This window comes from Triticum urartu, chromosome 1 (assembly GCF_003073215.2).
Source record: "Triticum urartu cultivar G1812 chromosome 1, Tu2.1, whole genome shotgun sequence".
NCBI classification, from domain to species: Eukaryota; Viridiplantae; Streptophyta; class Magnoliopsida; order Poales; family Poaceae; genus Triticum; species Triticum urartu.
Genome location: NC_053022.1, coordinates 100,801,377 through 100,808,427, shown reverse-complemented (window position 1 = coordinate 100,808,427; position 7,051 = coordinate 100,801,377).

Sequence of the window (7,051 nt, the reverse complement as noted above, 5' to 3'; positions counted from 1 at the left end):
AAATTTGGTTTCAAACAGATTTGAATTTGAACTTTTGTTGATCATAACTTGAGTTTCATAACTCCGATTTAGTTGATTCTTTTTGCACATCGAAGCTCTTGATCTAAACTTTCTGTTAAGAACTAATCCACATAATTTTAATACTGTTGAAAATTGTTTTCTGTTTGCAAGATCCTGTTTTCGAAGTTTTCTGAGATCTTTTCTTCGAATCTTATGCTTGAGTGCTTACGTATGGTAGTGTTTGTCTATGATAGATTTTCTGAAGTGCGAAGCTTGTTACTATGAATCTCTAGGGTTTACCGATCGTCAGAAAGGCAAGTTACACTTTGATCATACTCTTTCATAGCCAGTTTTTATTATGCATTAGTTTACCCTTACAAATTTGTATGAGTAGGATTGGGAAATTGGGCTTTGCTATGTAGTTCATGAGGTAGGAACCTATGATCCTTGAAACACCTCGGGAATATACGTTATGCTCATATTGCTTAGCCATGCTCGTAGACGGGATTGGTATGTGAGAATCATGTAAGTTGTGAGAGTTAATAATTAAGGATAACTTAAGGTGGCTACTTTAATACACATCTGGGTGGATTGGTTGCGGGCACCTAGAGAATCCAGTGTTGTCCTAGGAGATCCCGGAGTACCTGTGTGATCATCCTTTGGAATGCCACCCAGGCTCAAAGGGATCATATAATTATTCATGCCTAGAAACTTCCGTGTGCAGCCACAAGCCATTATGGGATCTGGCGTAGTTGAGTAAGTTGTGTGACCTCTTTTAGTGGTAGACTAGCTGATGTAGGAGAAAGTAGGTGTACCGGTCTACCCAGAGTAAAGAGTTAATGCTTCAGAAAGACTGTGTATCGATCTTCCAATCATGGAGGTGGTCTAGTCTTGTGGGGGAAAAATGTGCAACCTCTGCAGAGTGTACAAACAAATCATGATTTGACGGGTCCCCGGTTATGGACATCTTGAGTATCTGATATTTGAATTATTGGTTGATCTCATCAGTCTATTTAATTAATGAAATGGGATATTTTATTACTTGGTAATTTCGGGATTGAGTTGGGGGAACCTTCTCAACAATGGCATAAACTTGGTAGTAAATAAAATCTATTCCTTTGTTGTAGGGAAATTTTAGCTTTATGCAAATGTTAAACTTAGAGCCTCCACCGGCCAAATATGCATGTAGAGATAGTTACTATTCATCATTGTAATATTATTCCATGTGCTGACCTATACGGCTAGAACGTCTTATGTTGCAGAATTTTCAGACGAGGATTAAGGTGCGATAGGTCGTTGTCATGCACTCAGTGTTTGCCGTGGAGTTGGATGGACTCATTTAGCTTCGAAGCTTCCGCGGTTATTTTAATTAGATGGCCTTCAGCCATATTATTGTAATAAACATTCGTTATGAGGACCTCATTGTAATAAGTGTGTGATTGAACTCTGTTATAAATCCTCGAGTACTTTGTGTGTCAGCATACCGATCCAGGGATGACACTTAAGAACAGAGACTACAATCCATTGGGATCGTGTCGCTACAATAAGTAGTATCTTTACTTAGTGCGGAATTTTTGGCTATAAAAGATATTGAGCAAGCACCACATGTTAAAGGATCTATGACAATATAACTTCTATGTGAATATGAACAAACATAAATCATTACATTGTCTTCCTTGTCCAACGTCAACTATTTTGACACAACATATTTAATGGGAGCTCACAAACATAAAAGCTGTCCATGATAGTGTATTTGCATGTGAATCTTGTCTTCCCTTATTGATTCTGTCATGAATTGCATCATTGACCAATGTTGTGTTTGTCAATCTCCAATAATTTTTACCACTTATAATTTTCCTTATGTGATGTCATTACTTACCATAAGATTAGCATATGATCTTATTCATTTATTTTCCTTTCTTTTATTGAAACATTAAAGTAAAGAAACAAAACTCAAACTACTCTTTATTATATATCCCGCACATGATTACATCCATAGATATATCACTAAGCAAACACTCGAAAAGAAAGGATCAAACTAAACTCTTATTCAACTAAATCATAGGATAACTAATGATCGAACTAAAATAGATAAAGGCAAAGATAGTGGTGGTGATACGATACCGGGACACCTCCCCCAAGCTTGGCACAAGCCAAGGGGAGTGTCCATACCATGAACTCAAGTCTCCTTTGGTGATGAAGAAGGTGGTGGTGGTGATGTAGTAGCGGGCTTATCCTTTTTGTCCAGCTTGCGTCGGAGGGTAAAATTATCTATCCTCAACTCATCGTTCTCCATCTCTTGCTTTATTATCCTCTTGCATAATGCCTTCCCGCTTGAAACGAGGAGGGACTAGTTCATCTTCATCTTCCTCATCGGTGAACCATATATAGGGATAGGTGTCCTTGAAGATATTTTTATCCAAAGGCTGATAAGAAACTAGGCAATCCTCTCTGAATCTTGAGATGACATATTTAAGATCTACCAGCAAAAAAAATAAGAAAAAAGAACAGAAGATTTCTCCGCGATACTGTGGTCAATATGTGCAGGGGGTATACAAAGATTTTTTATCTTGGGAAACAAGAAAACGGGAGGAAAACGGAGTCGGGAAGGTTCCCAAGGTGGGCACAACCCACCTGGGCGCGCCAGGGGGCCCAGGCGCGCCCCGGTGTCTTGTGCCCTCCTCGGGTACCTTCCTGGTTGTTTCTTATTTTCCTAATTTTTAAAATATTCCAAAACTGACAAAAAAATAATTGTGCGGATTTTTCGGAGTCCGTTTACTTACCGTGTCACGTACCTCCTCTTTTTCAGTATTCGGGAGTGTTCCGGAAGGTCTCTTTTATGTGTTCCTCCGGTGTCATGGTTTGAATAATATTGCTTTCAACATTAATGGGTGTACCTGAGATATAGTGTTTAATTCTTTGCCCATTGACCACCTTTGGGTTAGTATCTTCGGCATTATTTATTTTAATATCTCCAGAGCGATAAACCTCCTCGATGATATATGGTCCTTCCCATTTGGAGAGAAGTTTTCCTGCAAAGAATCTGAGACGAGAGTTGTACAAAAACATATTCTCCAACTTTGAATTCCCGCTTTTGGATTCTTTTGCCATGCCATCTTTTAAATTTTTCTTTAAATAACTTGGCATTTTCATAAGCTTGGGTTCTCCATTCATCTAATGAGCTAATATCAAATAACCTCTTTTCACCGGCAAGTTTGAAATCATATTTGAGTTCTTTAATTGCCCAATATGCTTTGTGTTCTAACTCTAGAGGCATATGACAAGTTTTTCCGTAAACCAATTTATAGGGTGACATACCCATAGGATTTTTATATGATGTAGGCCCAAAGTGCATCATCCAATTTCTTAGACCAATTCTTTCGGGACCTATCAACAGTTTTTTGTAATATTAGTTTTATTTCTCTATTGTTAAGTTCAACTTGACCACTAGATTGAGGGTGATAGGGTGATGCAATTCTATGGTTAACATCATATTTAGCAAGCATTTTGCGGAAAGCACCATGAATAAAGTGTGAACCACCATCAGTCATTAAATGTCTAGGCACTCCAAACCTCGGGAAAATAACTTCTTCAAGCATTTTAATGGAAGTGTTATGATTAGCACTACTAGTTGGAATAGCTTCTACCCACTTAGTAACATAATCAACAGCAAACCAAAATACATGTATACCCATTAGAGGAAGGAAAAGGTCCCATATATTCAAAACCCCAAACATCAAATGGTTCGACATCAAGTGAATAGTTATCATGCATTTCTTGACGCTTACCGATATTACCAATTTGTTGACATTCATCAGAAGATAAAACAAACTTACGGGCATCCTTGAAGAGAGTAGGCCAATAAAAACTAGATTGCAATACCTTATGAGAAGTTCTATCTCCCGCATGATGTCCTCTGTAGGCATCGGAGTGACATTTCCGTAGGATTTGTTCCTATTCATGCTCAGGTACACAACGTCTAATAATACCATCTACTCCTTCTTTGTAAAGATGTGGGTCATCCCAAAAGTAATGTCTTAAATCATAGAAGAATTTTTTTCTTTTGTTGGTATGTGAAACTAGATGGTATGTATTTAGCAACAATATAATTAGCATAGTCAGCATAGGAAGGAGTATTATGAGAAACATTTATTGCAACTACTTGTTAATCAAGAAAGCTATCATCAATAGCTAGTGGATCATCAAGGATATTCTCTAACCTAGACAAGTTATCAGCTACGGGGTTCTGAGCTCCTTTTCTAACAACGATATTTAAATCAAATTCTTGTAGAAAGAGAACCCACGTAACAAGTCTAGGTTTAGCATATTTCTTTTCCATAAGATATTTAATAGCAGCATGATCGGTGTGAACAACGACTTTAGAATAAATAATGTAAGATCTGAACTTATCACAAGCAAACACAATTGCTAAAAATTATTTTTCTGTGGTAGCATAATTTCTTTGGGCACTGTCTAGAGTTTTGCTAGCATAATGGATAACATTCAATTTTTATCGACTCTTTGTCCTAGAACATCACCAACAACATAATCACTAGCATCACACATAATTTCAAAATGCAAGTTCCAATCAGGTGGTTGAACAATAGGTGCAGAAGTTAAGGCTTTCTTAAGTGTTTCAAAGGCTTCTACACAATCATCATAAAAAAATGGAACATCCTTTTGTAAAAGATTAGTAACAGGACTTAAGAGAAGTCTTTAATAAACCTCCTAGAAACTGTGGGTATAGACCAATTTCCTGCCCCATAAGAGGCGCAACTGACACGTGAACTCGATGCCAGGCTACACTTCCTTCGGTTAATCTTTTAGGTTTACTTTGGCGAAGCATTCAATCCAGGTGTGGGAATCATTCCGACTTCATGCATTTGCCCTGCACTAGCCTGTTGGGAACAAATCCCTAAACTCTAAACTACCTGTTATCCAAAAAAACCTAAAATTCCTAATAATAGACCAAAATCCCCTACACGATTAGTTACAAAAGCTTTTTGACACATCACATTCCAAATTATCCAGATGCTTACACCTAGAATCTTGTAAGGCCCAAAGTATCAAAAGGAAGGGTTGTGGCATCATTTGCTCCCCTAGCTTTCGTCTCTTAGTGTTGGACTTTTTAATTGTGAGGTACCATTATGAGCTATAGAAACCAGCATGACCGAGGAAACTATGAATACCTTTAATATCTCTAGGACATGGCATTTTCTCAATTGCATCAACTTTTGCTTTGTCGACCTCAATACCTCATTCAGAAATTTTATGCCCCAAAACAATACCTTCATTAACCATAAAGTGGCACTTCTCCCAATTCAAGACAAGATTAGTTTGCTCACATCTCTGCAAAACTCGATCAAGGTTGCTCAAGCAATCATCAAAATAAGTTCCATATACAAAAAAGTCATCCATAAAAACCTCAACAATCTTTTCACAAAAATCAGAGAATATAGCAGTCATACATCTTTGAAAGGTAGCAGGTGCATTGCATAAACCAAAAGGCATACGTCTATAAGCATAAGTTCCAAAAGGGCAAGTAAAGGTGGTTTTCTCTTGATTGGGTTGTGAAAAGGGTATTTGAGAGAAACCAGAATATCCATCAAGAAGATAAAAGTGTGCGTGCTTTGCTAATTTTCCCAACATTTGATCGATAAAAGGCATAGGGCAATGATCTTTTCTAGTTTCTTTATTTAATTTTCTATAATCAATTACCATTCTATAGCCAGCAACAATTCTTTGTGGAATGAGTTCATTTTTATCATTAGGAACAATAGTAATGCCTCCCTTCTTAGGGACACAATGAACGGGACTTACCCATCTACCATCAGCTATGGTATAGATTATACCTGCTTCCAGAAGCTTAAATATTTCAGTTCTTACCACTTCCATCATTTTAGGATTCGATCGTCGTTGGTGATCAACAACGAGTTTAGCATCAGGTTCCATATTAATCTTGTGCTGATAGAGAGTGGGACTAATGCCCTTAAGATCATCAAGAGTATATTCAGTAACATCTCGGCGCTTCTTCATGATTTTTAATAATCTTTTTTCTTCATGTTCTGGAAGGTTAGCACTAATAATAACAGGTTATATCTTTTACTCATCGAGATAAGCATATTTCAAAGTCTCAGGCAATTGTTTCAATTCAAGCACGAGATCACCTTTAGGTGGAGGAGGACCTCCTAGAGTTTCAATAGGAAAATTATGTTTGAGCAGAGGTCATTGTTCAATGAAATTTTATCTATTTCATTTGTTTCATGCATGTGCATATCATTTTCATGGTCTAGCAAATATTGTTTTAGTGGATCTGTAGGAGGCACGGAAATAGAAGCAAGACCAATTATTTCATCCTTGCTAGGTAATTCTTTATTATGAGGTTGTCTATGAAACTTGGAAAAATAAAGTCATGAGACTCATCACCAAATCTAACACTGATAGTTTGTTTATGACAATCTATAGTAGCATTGATAGTGTTCAAGAAAGGTCTACCAAAGATAATGGGACAAAAATCATCTTGTGGGGAACCAAGCACTAGAAAATCAGTAGGGTATTTTCTTTTCCCACACAAGACATCAACATCTCTGACAATCCCAAGTGGTGTGATGGTATCTCTATTAGCAAGTTTAATAGTAACAACTATGTCTTCTATTTCAGTGGGTGCTATATCGTTCATAATTTCTTGGTATAAGGTAAAGGGAATAGCACTCACGCTAGCACCTAAATCACATAAACCATGATAACAATGATCTCCAATTTTAACCGAGACAACAGGCATGCCAACAACGGGTCTATGTTTATCTTTTTCATTAGGTTTGGTAATTCTAGCAGCTTCATCATAGAAGTAAATAACATGGACATCAACATTTTCTACCAAGAGATCTTTAACTATAGCAGCACTAGGTTCTACTTTAATTTGTTCAACAGGTTTATATGCTCTAATATTACTTTTGCGAACTACAGTTGGAACCTTAGCATGTTCCTTTTTCCTAATAGGGGAAGGTGGGTTTTCAATATAATCAGTAGGAACAACTGGGTCAACATTGTA